The 20,676-nt window shown below is 35.9% G+C and overlaps 1 pseudogene across 1 annotated transcript; it reads left to right on the top strand.

Annotated features, from left to right (window-relative positions):
• Nucleotide 1: 1 nt before the first annotated feature.
• On the top strand, nucleotides 2-19,719 carry LOC308693001 (NACHT, LRR and PYD domains-containing protein 3-like; annotated as a pseudogene). Its single transcript, XR_014032248.1, has 11 exons — nucleotides 2-220; nucleotides 745-822; nucleotides 1,133-1,240; nucleotides 4,771-4,878; nucleotides 5,295-5,372; nucleotides 5,588-7,415; nucleotides 10,531-10,704; nucleotides 13,156-13,329; nucleotides 15,595-15,768; nucleotides 17,749-17,922; nucleotides 19,207-19,719. The product of XR_014032248.1 is annotated as an NACHT, LRR and PYD domains-containing protein 3-like (transcript).
• The last annotated feature ends 957 nt before the right edge of the window (nucleotides 19,720-20,676 follow it).

The raw sequence follows: 20,676 nt of genomic DNA on the forward strand, positions 1-20,676 counted from the left end.
AGTTTAGCGGTTGCTACAAAGGTTTCTCTATCTATCTCTTTCAGGTTACTATTCGCTCTCCTGTTACTTTCGAAATGTGTCTTTTTGTAATTTTACTTCTAGGCGGTAGAAATGCTGGCCAGCAAAACAAAGAGCAACAAACACCGCAATGTTTATTGTGGCCTAAAAGTTTATGAAAGCTTTTGCAACAATTTGTCTACCGAAATAGCCTACGACCAAGGTAAGTGTTATGGCGAGGTGTTAAAAATGGTAGATTATGATCTAGTATACCGCGACTCAGTCCTTTGTGTTTTTGTCAGCTGCAGTTTAAACGCATTTAGTTAATTTTAAGTCTCATGAATCTTTCGTCTCAGTGCATGTGCAGTGAATCTTTTGTCAAGTCTTTTGTTTGGATTTGTTATTATGTTTATTTTATTATTAAACTCACTGCAATTGGATCAAACTCTCCTTTGTTTTTGAATTCACCATACAAAACAAAAGGCACAGAACCTGGATCGTGACAGTACAATTGATATTACTTGGCATTTATAAACATTTATATGTTTCAAAATGTAAACTTTAACTGTTTAAAAAATATATTTCGTAAAAAAGAAGAAGAATATAAAGCATAAAAGCTAAAATACGACTAAAATGATGGGCATGCAGGCTCTCATGAGTGTATCTATCCAAACAGAACACACTCAGGTTCTTTGTCTCTCCTTATTTAACTTTCAGTAATCATTTTGTGGCTTTTTATTTGTGTAGTTGTTTCTTGGAGTCAGCGGTGGAGTCCTTCATGAGGACGACAAACAAACATTTAGAGATGGAGAATTCAGGAATCAGGTATAGCTACTCACATTTAAGTCACTATTAAAAGATCTAATGGCATCTTTTCATATAGCCGTATTACTAAATACATACATTACAAAACATCCACATAGAGATCAGAGCTTGAACTCTGTTTTCACAATACAGAATGTTTGAGTGCCTTATTGCTTTTATAAACTTTGAAACATTTTTATACAAATTCATTAAGTGGCATGTTTCCGTTAGATGTAGTTCCAGACATAACAGCATGTTGCTATGCAACAAACATGGCATAACATTAAGTGACTTCTAAAAAATATTATTTTATATATTTATGATCTTTAAGGCCCGTCCACCAAGACAAATCAGAGCCCAGTTGTGTGTCCATGAAAAGTGAGCGGTCAATGGGATGCCCTCCAAAATTCAACGGTGAAGCCTTTCCTCCTGGTTACAGGTAATTAGATGACCTACAAATATAACATGGAAATTGTGAAAAGTCCCACTTTATATTAGGTGCCTTGAACTACTATTTACTAACTAATTTAATTTAAATTAATCTTTTTATACTTTGCACTTATTGTGTACACACATGTTTTTACATTGTACTTATATTCAAAATACCTGCATGTAATTACAGCTGTAATTCATTTCTGTTATTACATATACAATTACACTGTTAAGCCTTCCCTTACACCTTAACCCACCCTTAAACCTACCCATACCACCAAACCTGTCCCTAACCTTACCCATATCCCACCTCAATAGCAGCACAAGTGTTTTGCAATACAAAATGAATACAATAAGTACATTGTACTTATTTTTTTTATGTAAGTACATAGTAGTCAGGGACAAATAATATAAAGTGTGACCAAATCAACTAAGTGGATGGAGTTGTTTAGAGACATAAGGCTTGTTTGAGATGAGCAAAATCTGCGCAGAATCGATCACCGGTGATCAGCGCGAGATGCATGCCGGTTAGAAATGTGTCCGAGTGCGGTCCGCCTTGCTCTGATGTCATGCTGACGTATGTCAAAAAACTCTCGCGACCGCAAGGCGCACCTGTCGGATTCTGCAGTCGAGCGCAGTTGCTCTCCACTGACTGCGCTGATCAAAAGCATGATGGGAAACTACTTACTGACGACACAGCTTGATGTTCATTGGTTTAAACAACCGTGATGTATTGTTCTCTTTTAAAATGTTTGATTTTAAAACTCTGATATCATGTTTTTTGTGTATACGTTATGTGTGAATATTCCCAAACTATCTTGACAATGCGATCTCTATGGGTTATGCAATGTAATTTTTATTTAAAAAAAAACAACAAAAAAAAAAAACCACATATGTCTGGCTTCTTCGCCCGAAAACGGGCGATAACTTGAACGTTTCGAATTGTTTAATTTTTTTGCTTCATCGGATGGGGGTGAAACTTGGTGACTTGTGTTTTATTACCTATATGAACACACAAAAAAATCAAGGAGATGATTCTGATATGTTAAAGGGTCGTAAAAAAAAAAGTCACACTTAGCTTCCTCCAGCCCGAAAACGGGCGACATATGAAAATGAATGGGAAATACGAAAAAATAGGAAAACTCAGAGAAACTTTTGGTGGTACAAGCTACAGATCAGCCACTGTGCTGAAAAAAGTGTACAGCAATGAAGGGGTGACACTCTAGAACATCAAGAGTGCAAATAAGACACCCTCCCCCCCCACACACACACCCACACACACAAACACACAGAGAGAAATGAACTGGTAAGACTGAAACAGCCAATTTTGCCCCAAACTATATAAAAATTATATAATCATAATAACTCCAAAACTATAGCAAGGAGAGTCAAAAGGTAGGTATCGTTTGAAAGAACTCTTTTTAAATTTTTTGAAAATATAAATTACATTACTTTTGGACATTGTCCTGCCAAGAAACAACGGATAAAAGACAATATATATATATATATATATATATATATATATATATATATATATATATATATATATATATATATATAATTTTTATTATATATATATATATATATATATATATAATTTTTATTATGATTTTGCATATCTTTCTTATTTGTCATGGAATAACTCAGGAAGGAAATAAGGTAGGAGGAAAATTCTTTTTTAGTGAAGTCCCCCTACATGTTAGCTGCATCTGGATAAAAAAAAAAATAAAAATTTTGGATAAAGGAATCAAAAGTTACAGCATTTGGAAAAGAGACAGCCTTTTTGTACAGTCTTTGACACCCCCTCATGGGCAATATTTTCTCCATGAAGAATATCTTGTCATAAAAGCAATAGATTATGTTAATTTTGCGCTCATTTTAATTGTAATAATATGCTGTAAAAAATGAAGTGCCATTTTCAATTATCTGAGAATGTTTCATGAGCTGTATGATGTTTTTGACACATTGCAGTACATTATTTTATAGATTATGAAAAAAAGGAAATTCTATTTATCAGCAAATAACTCAGCAATACTTAAGAGTTTTTCAAAGTGGATACATTCACTGTAAAGTTCAGACTCTAAGCTTTCAAATGACATCAACTTTGTGTTAATCAAGGCAAGATTTTTTAAAAATATGGTAAAGAATATTTTTGCAGCTAGGTGGCGCCTGCTGGCGGTACACTTGGTTTTAGAGGATAATAAATGTATCCTAAGCTTTAAAATGATATATAATTTGTGTTGTTCCATTCAGTGGTTGCTTAGTAATAAAAAAAAATTCTTTCCGAATGGGAATAAATCAAATAAATAAATAAAAAAGCTATAGGCCGCCTATAGGCGGTTATAGGACATGACACAAATGAATACATTTTGAAGCCACTAGATGGCGCTCTTCTCAGTTGAACATTTTTTTTTTTTGGCCTGCACTCTATTTTGATGTGAAATGTTGCATTTATTGAAAAATAAAATAAAATAAATAAAATAAAATGATATATATTAATTCTAATGGAAAACATAGCCCATAAAAATTATACAATTAATGCAAAGTATCATAAAAAATTCTAAAAATTCTAAATAATAATCAGAAAACATTATAGAACAAAAATATATTTGATTGGTTATCCTGGGAAAAAGTAAAGTAAAATTTTAAGGCTTCGCCCGTTTTCGGGCGGGAGGAAGCTAAGTGTGACTATTATACGAAGAAGCCCAGAGGGTTAAAGAAAAAAAGATTGATAAATACTTGGAATGGAATTAAATAAGTAGGCTACTTGGGTGTCATATGTTCATTATATTTATTTTCATATAAAAGCAACAGAACTTAAATTCCATCCAGTATATTAGCAACACTGTGCACGAGCGTGAATCCCGCGATATCCGTCTTTGATCTCGCAGGTGTCAGATCCACTGCGAGAAGAGAGAACTGTCCGTATTGCCTGCGCTTTTTTCACTCCTCTCTCACTGCAGCCGCCTACTCTCGCATACATTTCAGGCGAGGCTAGGTGCATCTCAAACAAGCCTATTGATTATCTTTGACACATTATGTTCTCCAGCAAGTGTCACAGGTTAGTCATAAAACCTGGGGATTTTGATTGGGAGGCTGTTGATTTATCTGTCTTTTTGGCATGATCACATGCCTCTCATAACCTTAAACAACCCCTGCAATCACATCCTTAGATAGAAAACAAACACAGGCGGTATGTTTTTCCTTGAAGTTTAAGCTCAGCACCTCAGTGGAACACAGTGTAATGTGACTTTTTACCAAACTGATTAATTTGAACTGATTAATTTGTGTAAATTCAGTTATTGTTTTGTCTTGTGGACTGCATGTATACAATTGTTATGTAAAATACTGTAGTTTATTCAGGGCAGTCCTAAAAAAAATGTTTTTAAAAAAATGTTATGATCCTTATTTAGTTTTATTTATTAACATTTTGCAGACTGTACAAGGGTTATGTTAACTTATGACCATACCTGTGTATATTAATTATTAAAATGACTGAATGACCTCTGAAAATAGGATAATATCTTTCTTTTTAAGGTCAGTCAACAAAGATATATCAGAACCCAGTTGTGTGTCTATGAAGAGTGACCGGTCAATGGGATGTCCTCCAAAATTCAGTGATAAAGGCCGCCTTCCTGATCACAGGTAATTAGATGGCAGTATAATTCATAAGATGAGGGGTCACAAACTTTTGCACAGTTGCACTACTGTGTCCACTACTCATATTATATACAGCTTTCACAGTCAGTCATTTCACACGGACTACCTTACTTTTTACTGTTTACCTTACTAACTGTTTTTTTATTGTCAACTGTGTTGTAATTTGAGAATTAGTTGGTATTGATTGCCTCATTTTAGCAGACTTTGTGTTTAAGGGTTGTTACAAACGTGTAAGATCTTCTGCACTATGGTTTCTGATCACAACATTTATTCTCCTATGAATGTCATTATTACATATTATTGTTTTTTTTATTTCAGTGATTCAGCCTCCTCCACCACCAGGCTTGTCTGAAGACATTTTCATGTGTAAGACTTTAAAAATATGTTTAATGATTTTTCAGAGTCCAGCAGGAGTCAGACAGAGAAACTGGACAGATCAGCTGGAAAAATAACCAGACCATCAGTATCAGAGACAAAGAGTGAGACCATAATTCCCATCTAAAAACAAACAGCATAGAACAAAAGTTCATTTCTGATATTCTCACAAATAGTGGCTTATTAGAGCCACTGAAGTTTTTTTCCAAATCTCAGTAAACAAATTGTTACAAGAAAGATTATTTGGACTGTATACAATGATCAATTTGAATTCTGTATATGTTAATAATACTAATAATCTACTATTTAAAATTTATAGCAATGAATCTCAAGTCTACAATGCAGTTAAAACAAAACTAAAAATGAAGTTTCAGTGTCTGTATGAGGGAACCGCAAAGCAAGGAAACCCAACATTCCTGAATGAGATCTACACCGAGCTCTACATCACAGAAGGTGAAAGTGAAGACTGTAATGAACATGAGGTGAGACAGATTGAGACACAATCCAGAAGAACACCTATGGAGGACACACCAATCAAATGCAATGACATTTTCCGGTCTTTACCTGAACAAGACAAACCCATCAGAACTGTGCTGACAAAGGGTGTCGCTGGCATTGGAAAAACAGTCTCTGTGCAGAAGTTCGTCCTGGACTGGGCTGAAGGGAAAGAAAATCAGGACATCCACCTTATATTTCCACTTCCTTTCAGAGAGCTCAATTTGATACATGACCAAAAACTCAGTCTTTTAGATCTGCTTCACATTTTCTTCACAGAAACAAAAGAACTGGATATTTCCAGCAGTCAATATAAAGTGTCATTAATTTTTGATGGTCTAGACGAGTGTCGTCTGTCTCTGGATTTTCAGAGCAATGTGAGGTTGTGTGATGTGACTGAATCAGCCTCAGTGGATGTGCTGCTGACGAACCTCATTGCGGGGAATCTGCTTCCCTCTGCTTTCATCTGGATAACCTCCAGACCAGCAGCAGCGGATCTCATCCCCTCTGAGTGTGTCCATCGAGTGACAGAGGTACGAGGCTTCAATGAGCCACAGAAGGAGGAATACTTCAGGAAGAAAATCAGTGATCAGAGTCTGGCTGACAGAATCATCTCACACCTGAAGTCATCAAGGAGCCTCTTTATTATGTGTCACATCCCAGTGTTCTGCTGGATCTCAGCCACTGTTCTAGAGATGATGTTGAGTGGAGCAGAGAGTGATGAGATTCCCAAGACTCTCACTCAAATGTACACACACTTCCTGATCATTCAGACCAACATCAAACATGAGAAGGACTATGAGAAGACAGTGAAAGATGAAGACATGATTCTCAAACTGGGGAAGCTTGCTTTTCAGCAGCTTGTGAAAGGAAACCTGATCTTCTACGAGGAAGACCTGATTGAGTGTGGCATTGATGTGACAGAAGCATCAGTGTACTCAGGATTGTGCACTCAGATTTTCAGAGAGGAGTTTGGCTTGTATCAGGGGAAAGTGTACTGCTTTGTTCACCTGAGCATTCAAGAACATCTAGCAGCTCTATATGTGCATCTGTCCTTCATAAAATATAACACAAATGTATTTGATCTGGTTTACAAAGGAAGATTTTTGTCCAGATATTTTAACTTTGTGAAATATATATTTTAACTTTGTGAAATATAAATCATCAAAACAGATTTCATTATCAAATCTCCATCAGAAAGCTGTGGACAGGACATTACTAAGTAAGAATGGACATTTGGACCTTTTCCTTCGTTTCCTTCTTGGCTTCTCAATGGAGTGCAATCAGACTCTTTTACAATACCTTCTAATAGAGACAGGGAACTGCTTGCATAACAAAGAGAAAACAGTTCAGTACATCAAACAGAAGATCAAGAAGAATCCCTCTCCTGAGAAATTCCTCAATCTGTTTCACTGTCTGAATGAACTAGGTGACTGTTCACTAATGGAGCAAATTCAAGATTATGTGACAGCTGGAACAGTAAATAAAATGAAACTGTCCTCTTCACAGTGGTCAGCTTTAATTTTTGTTTTGTTGACATCTGAGCAAGAGATGAATGTGTTTAAGCTCAAAGATTTTGTTGGATCACAAATGAAAGCTGATGAAGTTCTTCTAAAAATGCTGCCTGTGGTTAAAGCATACAGATTAGCTCAGTAAGTAACTTTATACAATTATTTAAATTGAGTTCTGTAGAGTTTGTTAAAGTCTAAGACATCAACATTTTTGCATGTCCATGAGTTTAATACATTACACTTGATTAACATTTGCAATAATATATTCTGAATGTCCAGTTCCATTTTGAAGTGTAACTTTAACGCTGTGTCTTAGTGTTGGCGCTATGGGCAACGCCCTCGGCATGACCGATGTTTGAGCACGTGTACACACACCCCAATCCATTGGCAGACAACAGTCCATGACATCACACGTGTAGCATCCATGCATATAGAAGGGTGCCTAAATTACACGTCATCAGCTTTTTGTCTCTAGTAGACGTTTGTTTTTGTAGCACATGGCAATAGAGAACAAGATTTTCAGGAAGTTTGTTCCTCTGTGTCCTTGTTTTATGACACAAAAGGATACACATGAACTCTGTGTTATCTGCCTAGAAGCGTGTTCAATTCTCGAGGGAGCTGAATGAGCTCATTGTAAAATTTTTTTAGTGAAGAAGCTCTGCTCTCACTCTGTTTATGATGGCCACAGGTTGAGGTGGTGGAGGAGTTTGGGTGGTGTCAATTTCCCTGATGTCCTCTCACCAGTTCAGGCAATCTGCTGGATTCAAAAGCCTGCTTGGAATGATGCGCCCTCCTCTTCACAGTTGCCTTCTTCATTTTAATAGTCAATCACAAGTCTTGGGGTTGGTAATGATGCAGAAAAAAAAGAAAATTATCATCAATTCCACTCCAGCATTTCGGCTGGGAGGTGTCGGAGGTATTACACTTACCCCCAAAAGCCCTTGTTGGGCTTTTTGCGCTAGTTGTAGCGACCTTTGCCGAGCGATAAGGACAGAGTTAGAGGTTAACGTTTGTTTTAAAAAAAAAAAAGTAGAGAAATGAGCGGAAACCACTCACTCTGTTGCCTGTTTCTTTATCAGGCTTGGAGCAGTGCTGCCTATTTTATGCAAACAGTAGCTATAATCGGCATGAAGCATGATGTATGGGGGTTTCGTTGGGCAAAATGCTTTGCATCCCACGCTCCTGTTTACCACCCTCTCTGTTTATTCATATCGAGTTTGAATTAGGTTTGCATGCTTATTTCATATGCCTCTTCTAGTATGATCTGTGTAGAGTAGGGATGACAGTAGAGGTAGATCGCCTGGTGGCGTCCGTCTTATCTTTGCCCCCTTTTGTGCAACGCTGGAGGTTGCTGGCCATAACAGGTCTCTGGAGAGTACCTTGACTTAGTCAGGGTATGAGCTGGGTAAATAAGAGTTATGAGAACAGACCACATAACATCCCTTTCTTTTAGTTCCGCACTCCCCAATTATTATTGAGGTTTCAACTAGGGTTTAAGCTCCCCTGTTATTCTCTTGAGGGTAGAGAGCCTGGTAAATGAGAGTTTCTAGGCAAACCACAATGTGTCCCATTTCTCTCGTTTGTCTCCCTCCCTTAATAATTCTATTTCAGGAGGAACATTGCTCCCTTTTGGATGGTGGCATACCTCTAGGTTGTTTCCTGCCCTTCTCAGTACTCTCAGTTCGAGGTACTGACTGCTAATGCCAGAAAAGCTTTTCATGCTTCCTTCATTAGGCTGCTCCCTATGAGCCACTTACACCAAAATATGTTCTGCTTGAGGCACTGGCTTTAGGGAATAGAGCCACTGTGTAAATTTCCACACAAATCACATAGGATGTGCTTGACATGCTGGTTGACTCTGACTAGTTCCTCTGAGTCACTTAAGTTATGTTACTTTGTTATATTCACATCCTGTGGGTAGTCATTTCCTCAGGATGGTGTAGTGGATATAGTGATGTTACATTTGACACTGAAGCATCAAAGCGCGTATTGAGTACAAAGTGCAATTTCTCATGAAGCTCAGTGCCGGAGCGCGTATTGTTTTCAGAGAAACACTTGATCAATGAAAAACGAAGCCTCACTTTCTTTCCAGTCACGTGAATGCTTCACTTTGCGTGTCGGAATGTTTGAACCCAGACCACTACTCTACAGGTTTTTGGGAGTTTAAGTCCATTTACTAACATTATAACTAACATATATATAAGCCTACAGCCTATTTTACATGATCATATATTATGACACATAAACAGCATAGAAACCATAAAATAATTAGACCAACATTTACTTATTTTTATTTCTGTATAGTATTAATATAATTGTTATTTATTTTATTGCCATACTTTAATATGTGAATTATATTATCAGAAAACTGAACATTTAGCGTTGTCAGGCTTTTATTTGTGTTTAATGGATAAAACAACGGTGTTGCGTACATAGCTGCTCATAAACATGGTTGCTATAAATTTGACCTGCCACAAGATGGCGCTGTTTTCGACACTCTAGATGCTTCAAATCTTTTCCAAAACATTCAGGGGAAAGCCTCAGTGCTTCATGAGGCTTCATTTGCCCATCCCTAGTTCCACATAACGTCAACACCAAGACACAGCGTCAAAGTTCTACTTTGAAAGGGAACGTTTCAGTTTGCGTATGTAACTTGGTTCCCTTAGAAGGGGAATATGATGCTGTGTCTCGTTGCCATACATACCATGCTTGCACGTCCCCTTCAGACAAAAAAGTTGATTCGGTGTAACTTAGGCAGCCTTTTATATGCACAGGCACTCTGCTTGCGATGTCATGGACTGCGGTCTGCCAGTGGATTGGCATGTGTGTACATGTGCTCAGACACCGATCACACTGAGGGCATTCACCATAGTGTCAACACCAAGATGCATCATCGCATCTTCCTTTTTAGAGAAAAGGAAGACAACCGGGTTGTATACGTAACCTGAGACGTTTTTTGCTGAGTCCTGAGTTTGTCTGTAAACTGAAATAGAAATGAAACTCTGATTGTCAACTTGATCTGAAACTTCTGAGAATGAACTACAGGATTCAGGAGTAAAGCTTTAACGGTGTAAATTCAATCAATCTCAGCAATGTTTTGAAAAAACATGAACTTGTGATCTCACAGCCCTGATTGGTTATCAAACAATTATATCCGTTAGGTTATTTATTTTATAGGCAATTTTAATTCTAGAAAAATACTGTGTTCTTAACTAAGAAGAGTGTGTCATTGTTCATGTTTCATTGTTCTCTACAGGTTGAACAGTTGTGACATCACAAATGAAGGTTGTGCTGCTCTGACTTCAGCTCTGAGATCAAACCCCTCACACCTGAGAGAACTGAATCTGTCTGGGAATAAACTTGGGGACTCAGGAGTTAAGCTGCTTTCTGATGGACTGGAGAATCTACACTGTAAACTGGAGAAACTGTGGTAAAATAATATCTCTAAGAATTATTATGAACTAATATTACTGAACCAGATTTTAACTTTGACTTGAAAATAAGCATAACACTCTATCAAAGATCAGTTATTAGTGTCAAACAGACCAGTTTAGGAAAAACTATGCTTTCATCATGAGTGATTAAACAAAAAACATATCTTTATGTCACGGCCCCTACAAATAACCATAACTTATGTCACAAATAACAGGGACCAGTTTTATGTGTCTGAAATAAAATCTAAAATATCTTACAAAGATTTGATGTCACAAACATTTTTTTTTCCCACAAATCCCTGTGATTAGGTCTTCCTCTGAAGTGTAAAAAAAAAAAAAAAAATTAAAAATGAAACGCTTCAGGTTCATCCAGTGTTTGAAGTTGGCTGGTTCTATTATATAATTTTATATTATAATCCATCCATTTTTCAAATGGCCATATCTGAATGGTCATGGGGCTATTGTAATCACTGAATATAACACCAATACTATTTCCCCCAAACATTGGAACAAGATTTATTATAACTTGACATTTTACTGGTTAAGAAGAAAAGTATTATACCGGTTAACACAGCAGGCATTAACAGTGCCTTAGCTAATATATATATATACAGTCAGGTCCATAAATATTGGGACATTGACACAATTCTAATCTTTTTGGCTCTATACACCACCACAATGGATTTGAAATGAAACGAACAAGATGTGCTTTAACTGCAGACTTTCAGCTTTAATTTGAGGGTATTTACATCCAAATCAGGTGAACGGTGTAGGAATTACAACAGTTTGTATATGTGCCACCCACTTTTTAAGGGACCAAAAGTAATGGGACAGATTAACAATCATAAATCAAACTTTTACTTTTTAATACTTGGTTGCAAATCCTTTGCAGTCATTTACAGCCTGAAGTCTGGAACGCATAGACATCACCAGTTGCTGGATTTCATCCCTGGTGATGCTCTGCCAGGCCTCTACTGCAACTGTCTTCAGTTCCTGCTTGTTCTTGGGGCATTTTCCCTTCAGTTTTGTCTTCAGCAAGTGAAATGCATGCTCAATCGGATTCAGGTCAGGTGATTGACTTGGCCATTGCATAACATTCCACTTCTTTACCTTAAAAAACTCTTTGGTTGCTTTCACAGTATGCTTTGGGTCATTGTCCATCTGCACTGTGAAGCGCCGTCCAATGAGTTCTGAAGCATTTGGTCACAACATGCTTTTCTTCGCAACATTTGGCCAGATCAAGAACACTCTCCAGGAGGTAGGTGTATGTGTGTCAAAGTCAAAAATCAAGAGAAGACTTCACCAGAGTGAATAAAGAGGGTTCACCACAAGATGTGAACCATTGGTGAGCCTCAAAAACAGGAAGGCCAGATAAGAGTTTGCCAAACAACATCTAAAAAAGCCTTCACAGTTCTGGAACAACATCCTTTGGACAGATGAGACAAAGATCAACTTGTACCAGAGTGATGGGAAGAGAAGAGTATGGAGAAGGAAAGGAACTGCTCATGATCCAAAGCATACCACCTCATCAGTGAAGCATGGTGGTGGTAGTGTCATGGCGTGGGCATGTATGGCTGCCAATGGAACTGGTTCTCTTGTATTTATTGATGATGTGACTGCTGACAAAAGCAGCAGGATGAATTCTGAAGTGTTTCGGGCAATATTATCTGCTCATATTCAGCCAAATGCTTCAGAACTCATTGGACGGCGCTTCACAGTGCAGATGGACATTGACCCGAAGCATACTGCAAAAGCAACCAAAGAGTTTTTTAAGGTAAAGAAGTGGAATGTTATGCAATGGCCAAGTCAATCACCTGACCTGAATCCGATTGAGCATGCATTTCACTTGCTGAAGACAAAACTGAAGGGAAAATGCCCCAAGAACAAGCAGGAACTGAAGACAGTTGCAGTAGAGGCCTGGCAGAGCTTCACCAGGGATGAAACCCAGCAACTGGTGATGTCTATGCCTTCCAGACTTCAGGCTGTAATTGACTGCAAAGGATTTGCAACCAAGTATTAAAAAGTAAAAGTTTGATTTATGATTGTTAATCTGTCCCATTACTTTTGGTCCCTTAAAAAGTGGATGGCACATATACAAACTGTTGTAATTCCTACTCCGTTCACCTGATTTGGATGTAAATACCCTCAAATTAAAGCTGAAAGTCTGCAGTTAAAGCACATCTTGTTCGTTTCATTTCAAATCCATTGTGGTGGTGTATAGAGCCAAAAAGATTAGAATTGTGTCAATGTCCCAATATTTATGGACCTGACTGTATATATATATATATATATATATATATATATATATATATATATATATATATATATATATATATATATATATATATGTATGTATGTATTATAGTATTCTCTCTTTGGTAATAAACCCTCTGCTTAATCTGTGTTATGAACTGAAAGAGTTAATATAATGTCTTTGTTCTCTGCAGGTTGAGGTATTGTGAAATCACAAATGAAGGTTGTGCTGCTCTGGTTTCAGCTCTGAAATCAAACCCCTCACACCTGAGAGAAATGGATCTGTCATGGAATAAACTAGGGGACTCAGGAGTGAAGCAGCTTTCCGTAGGACTGGAGAATCATCACTGTAAAATGGAGAAACTGTGGTAAGATCATGTCTGCAAGTATTAAATTTGAACTGGTCTTCAGATTCATCTTCACTCTTATTATCACATCATAAGACATCTTATGTTCCCCCCTTTTTTTCCTTTATTTAAAAACAATTGTATTATGATAGAAAATTTACATAGAAAAATGTGACAACTGATAACTGAAGAGTTTTCTTGATTTATTCTTTATATTGATGTAGTTCTTGTTTTCTCAATGTCTTGCAGTGTTAATTTCGTTGACGAATAATTTTCGTCATTATTTTCGTCAACGACATTTTTTCAAAGACGAAAACGAGACGATAACTAAATAAAAACTAGTTTTGAATGACAAAAACTATGACGAAAATCTATTGACATTTTCGTCAACGAATAAAAACTAGACGAAAATGTTAGATAGTGACGATTTGGAAAGCGATCCGCTCTGATGTCCTGCATTTGTGGCAGCCTAGATGCACACATTTGTTCTGTGACGTGCTGATCTTCCCAGCGGCACACGAGTTGGCATGTCTCATCAAACGTTAAAACATGTAAACGTCTGGGAGAATGAGTAGAGCAGACATGTAGATCTGAATAAGAGTGACGACGCAAAAAATAGCTACATATTCGGTACGGTTTTCTGTGCGCACACACCCGACCCGAAGCGTGCAGCCATTCACAGACACCTATACAGCGCGCGAGTATGGAATTGAGCTCTCTTTCGTGTCTGAATCGACAAATACACACAACATTATGTCTAAATGTCCGTTTGTGAGAGTATTCACGTAAATAATGTGGGTTATGTCTTAAACAGTTGTGAATGTATCATATATGCATCAGTGCAATTGGATCCGCATGTCATTGGACTGACATGATCCAATGTCTTAAAGTGACAGTGGGTAATAAACCTAATGCGGTCTGTGTCCTTAATATTGATCAAGCAACAAAAGAAAAAGAGAAAAGCATCCACTGCTCGTTAATAGCTTTAAAATAAGGATTAATTATATTTAATTCATACAAATAAATATGTCTGTTTGAAAGAATAGAGAATGATGTATGCAAGTTATAAAGAATTCATATCTATCATTCATTGAAAAGAAGACTGTGTTTAGGAAAAGTGGTTTTATTTAATTTTAAGACATTTTTTAAGTTACAGTAGTTAAATCTGTATCTGTATTGCACGTTCAAACTTTAAAATCATTCATATTAGCAGGTTAATGTTTTCTCCGGGAGTATATGGGTTTGTAAATTTTAGAGAAATTCTAAATGAATGCATTTCGATTTAAACCCATTATATTTTAAATCAAAATTTGCTGTCAAAATTAACACTGATGAGATTATCTTTTGTGAAAAAGCTACAGTCAGTGTTTTTGACATTAAGAATAAAATAAAATACATATTTTGTATTACAGCCGTTAAATCTGTGTATGTAGGCCCTGTTGCATATTCAAACCTTAATACCATTCCATAACAGACTGATGGAAACATTTAGTCAGGTCCACTGTCGACTAGATTTAGTCGACTAAAATCTGCTAATATTTGTTCTACTAAAACAAAACTAGACTAAGACTAAAAGACTTAAGACTAGACTAAGACTAAAACTCTTATGATATTTAGTCGACTAAAACTAGACTAAGACTAAAAGATTTTAGATGACTAAAATGTGACTAAAACTAAATGGTGTGTTATTCAAAAGACTAAGACTAAGACTAAATCAGAATTTGCTGTCAAAATTAACACTGATGTCTTGTTTAATAATTATACTGATTGTGTAAACATGATTTTATAATATAAATACCAGTTAGTGGATAATTGTCCACATTAGTTCTGTGACCCAAGTTCTGTGAGCTGAGTGACATTATCAAGAACTCTGCTGTTCCATTTGCAGAATTACCAGCCTTGTGTCCTCCCATTCTCGGGAGTTTGTGCGCCTGAGTTGAACTTGGCAAGTCCGAATTACTAAGGACACAAATTAAAATAATTAATTTTAAATAAATTAAATAAATTATATTTTAAAGTATATTAAAATAGAAAACAATTATTTTAAATTAATAATAATTCACAAAATTACATTTTTTTCTGTATTTTTTAGTAAATAAATGCAGGCTTGATGATCATAAGAGACTTCTTCCAAAAACCTTAAAAATAGTAATGTGTCCAAACTTTTGACTTATAATTTAGAAAAAGAACTGAAGCATACTTTTGTCTTTGTTGCATGGTTTAAGGTTGCTATTAGTTTCTGATAATACATTTACTCCTTATATGGCATGTCATTGTTCTCTGCAGTTTGAGCAGTTGCGATGTTACAGATGAATGTTGTGCCGCTCTGGCTTCAGCTCTGAGATCAAACCCCTCACACCTGAGAGAACTGAACCTCTCCTGGAATAAACTAAAAGACCCAGGAGTGAAGCATCTCTCTGAAGGACTGGAGAATCCTCACTGTAAAATGGAGAAATTGTGGTAAGATTCACACATGACAAAAGCGTGAAAGGAAAGATGGGAGTAACAACCCTCTACAATGCGAGTAAATCACTCGCTTATGCGACTAAATCTTTACTCTGGGCAACTAAATAATGTCTACCATTGGCTAATAAATTCTTAGTTTACTTGCCGGTGTGAGGCTAAGTATAAGTTTTGCATATAAATATTTTTATTTGCTGAACACTCTGACTGAGCGCTTGAGATTTTTTCTCTCCGTCAAGCGATCTGTACTATTTTAATGCAGCTCAATGGAGGTGCAGCATACCTGTATTTGACGTACCGTAAACTCTAGTGTGAAGGCACATGACTCCCCAGCGCCTTGCTGTGAGTACTGTGTTTCTCACACACACGCAAAAAGAGAGAGAGAGCAAGAGAGCCTTACATGACATGCAAAATCGACATGCTACATGTAAACGTGTAATTTGGAATTATTCAGCTTTTAAGAACAAGCAGAAGATATGACGGTTTCTCCGGTAGTGAGCGAACACTGACAACGTTACAGAAACACTGAATGACCAACAATATCTTAAGCACCACCACCAGTCCTAAATTCAGTTAAAATGACAAATATGCATTCATGCATGGATACCAAATTTTAGTTCTAATAGTTTTATTTAGTTCTGATAGTTTTATTTAGTTTAGTTTAGCTCTACTAAAGCTCTATCATTAAGGCGAGACACTACAGGTGAATAGGGTAAAAATTTTAACTAGCAGATATCACCATGAGACTTTTGCAGTTGATTACCTACATTAAGATGAGAAAAAAAATGTATTACAAGTTTTCTGTAATTTAATGTTTAAATATGCAAATTAGGCAATATCTAATTAAATATGCGTTAATTTGCATATATTTTAAAAATATAATAAAAAATCGGAGTATTGGATAAAGCCAGGTTAAAAATTATTTTTTCATTGTGTTCACATATTAGATGGGAAAAAATTACAGAGGGATTTATGGATATCTACTTTTGTTATCCTGTTAATCAGAATATACTGTCAATAGCCTTAAAAAGATTTTCGCCATAAAATGTTATATAAATCAGGCTAGGAATAATATATTTACAAATCCCTCTGTAAATGTCCTCATAATATAACTAGGTACAAGACTGGAAAGTTTGGTGTATATAGGTGCTACTGAAGTGGAGATTTCGGACTTGGAGTATGAGAGAAAAGTCATTTTGAGAAAACGGGCTTTAAAGATTTATCATCAGCCAATGAGATTGCGCATTCAGCCCTTTTACTTTCACGATTGGTTGCTGATTAAATGGAAATGACCATATTTGGATCCGACAGTGTTGTACAGGAGAGAGAGAGCTTTCCAGTGGTGCATGTGATGACGGTGCAGACAGCGATCGCGTAGCAGCATGTTGATTAAGAACGCCAACTTTTGTTGAATTTATGAGAAATCTACAAACGCAAACAGACAAAGTGTAGTAAAATAAAGACCTAAATGTGTATTTCGGAAGTCTGAAAGAAGACATGTTATTGAAGAAAAATATCCAAAAATCTTAAAATTGACCAGTAAAAAAAAACGATGTTTTTGCCTGCCGTGTCTCGCCTTGATTATCATAATATCATAATATAATGCTAGATTGACTGATGTTAAGAGTGTACGTTCATATATTTAAAAAGCTGTGCTATTTTACAAAGATAATCTGATGGAGGAATATATATATATATATATAAAATATATATATATAAAAAAAAAAAATACTAGCCAATGGCGATTCTATTGCGAAGGTTTACGTAGAGGGTTGAGTAAGAAAGCAAAAATTATGGAAACAATATATTTGAAAACTTATTTTCAAATTACGGTTCTAATTTTTCGCTCTTTTTACTGTTAATATAAACATGATTGGATGAAAATTAGCTATTTTCATACCTAACAGAGATATTAGTAAATGGCTTTCTACATACAGAAGGACACAAAATTGAGGAGAGTGTCATTGTTTTCTGCAGGTTAAGTGATTGCAGTGTCACATATCATGGTTGTGCTGCTCTGGCTTCAGCGTTGAAATCAAACCCCTCACATCTGAGAGAACTGGATCTGGCCAAAAATAAACTGACAGACTTAGGAATGAAGCTGCTTTCTGATATAAGGAATGATGCAGATTATAAACTTGAGACACTGCGGTGAGTAGTAAAGGAAACACTTTACAACAAGCTCTCGCTTGTTTACATTAGGGGTGTGACGAGATCTTGTGCCATGAGATCTCGCAATATTAATACCTGATGATATTTCTCATCGAGGTGAAAAGCTATCTCGTGATATCAACATGACAGATTTTGTGGCACAACCTTTTACAGTGCTTGCATTATACGGTTCTTATATTGTTCTTTTACTGCAAATAATCATTTATATTTAGAAATTAGAACTGAAGTGACATTCATTACAAAATGATTATTTGTTGAAACATTTCAAAACACACCTGCATTGTTTTGCTTTTTTTTTTTTTTTTTTTTTTTACTTTTAGTGGAATAAAATACAATTTTTCCTCAGTCATATTTTTCATCATTGAAGATTTCTTAAAAATAATGTTAAAAGTCTTGTTCTCTTGAGCCCACTATCATGTATCATCTCGTCTCATGAGGTTAGTGTTTTCGTCACACCCCTAGTTTACATTTGTTAACGTGTTAATTTGGTGCAATTCATTTTATGGAATAAAACACACTTGCTTTTAATGTACCGTCCCAGTTCAGACTTGTATGTCATCTTACATTGCATGCAGTTTAGTTATGAACATGATGCAGGGCAATGACTGACTGCATGAGGAAGTCTTTTAGTTTTTGATATAATTTAGCAATATCACATACAAGTGTGATGTTTTTTTTCCTGAATATTTGCATGATTGCAAACGTGTTGATTTTATACAACAGTTCAATAAACATGAAGTTAATATGGTTGAATTCTAAAAACAATATTGTTTGTTGTTTTAGCTCAATTTCACCAGTGAAATAGAAATTTTCCAATTTAATATAATCTAAATCCATTCCATAGAATTTCTCAGACAATCAACATGTGCAAAGTTCCATACAAAGCCACATCAGAAATGTACAGGTCTAGGCCGGGGTGCGGTGCGGTGCAGTAGAAATGTTAATAATAATAATTATTTTTCTATATAAAATATCACCAAATTAACGTTTCATTACAGAATGAATCCGCAGTTTTCAAATAATCAAGTGAGCCAATGATTCAGTGACCCATTCATAAAGACATTTGTCCATATTCTAAAGTGTTACCGTAGAAAACTAATGTTGCTAATATGTGACTTCATGAACAGTATTTCCAATATCTATGGTGTAAATTAGGATTCTATTTTATATGGTTATATTTTTAAACAGTTTGATAAATGAGACTGCTTATGGGATTTAACAAGTTAAAGCATTAAAGTAAATGTGATTTTTTTTTTATAACAGGTTTTAGATGGCAGTGTAATCTCATCAGAACTAGGTAATGGCGAATAAGAAGGCACTTCAGAGAATTTGGAGTCAACAGAATACACTGGAGGAACAGTGAACCCATTGTGTGTGTGTGTGTCTGTGTAAGACTAAAATCTCAAAAAGTTATACACTATTATTGTGTTGATCACAAGGTGCAAGTCACTTCAAATTTCATCAATGCAGATCGGGTTTCTTGTGAAAATAAGAGGCAAATTCTCATTTTTTTAAATTGTAATGTACATTTATGTTCTAGTTTCATTTTTTTTAGCATACTTATATTTATTCCAAAATATTAACTGTAAGAATGCAGTGACAATTTTCATATTTTTTGTATTTTATTTGTGTACTAGAGTTCAGACATGGAGATGTGTTACCTTTTAATTTCCCCAAGCTGAGTCTTCAATTAAATCGCCCCACTCACAGATTGTTGATTCATGTCATTTAAAATTCCTTGCCAATAAAGTTGTTCAGACATGACAAAGCAGTGATATCCAAGTGTGTGAGTTATTTACTAGTCAGGTTCATTTGTGGATCCAGAATGTTTATGTTGCTGTGGACAGTGTCACTAACATAAACAGTTTAATCTCATATTTCTAAATATTTGCTTTGATTTTTTTATTATTATTATTTTCTTATCCAAGTATTTCAGGAGGCTTTGCCTCTCTTGTCTCCTCGGAGAGAATGTCCCTGCATCAATGCGATCACAACCTGAGCTCAGTTAACACCAGAGGTGTAAATACCTGACAACCATACTTGAGTAAAAGTACAGATACCTTACATTGAAAATTACTCCATTACAAGTTACAAGTTGCCAATTCCAATACGACTTGAGTAAAAGTCTAAGAGTATCTGATTTTAATAGTACTTCAGTATTTTATTGTTACTGAATGTTGGCTCAGATATGCACTAATCCTCCAACACCTGAGAGACATGCCAGTGAAAAACAAGAAACAGCTGATCTGTGAGGAGAGCAATCACGTTTGTTCTCTAAAATCTAAATAAAACTGAACACCTAAAAACTGCAATAAATCCAGGTCGATACAACAACCTCTTAAACGTCTACAAACACTCAAGTCTCAGTTAAGCTCAAGTGCTCTTTTGATCTTTCAAAAGGTCTCTTCAATATAACAGATAAATAAAATAGTGTTACTTAAAATTAAATAGTTAAAGCCTACTTGCACTGGACAAGCTGGTTTCAGCCTCATCACCAGCTGCAGTCATATCCTCATCTCTTATATGAAACGCCTGAGATTCAGCAACTACCTGCTAATGCACTCGCATTCATGAAAAGTAGCCTTGATGACAAGTTTGGGTGAGTAAGAGCAAAACACACAAGATAGTACCTTCAATGCCCTGTAGATGGCAATATTTCTTCTTATGTAACAGAGAAAGACTGCTGCAGAAAAAGTTAGGTGCCATGCAAAAGTAAAAGTAATTGCATTACTC

The sequence above is a fragment of the Scardinius erythrophthalmus genome (assembly GCF_964197995.2).
Source record: "Scardinius erythrophthalmus genome assembly, chromosome: 7".
Taxonomy (NCBI): Eukaryota; Metazoa; Chordata; class Actinopteri; order Cypriniformes; family Leuciscidae; genus Scardinius; species Scardinius erythrophthalmus.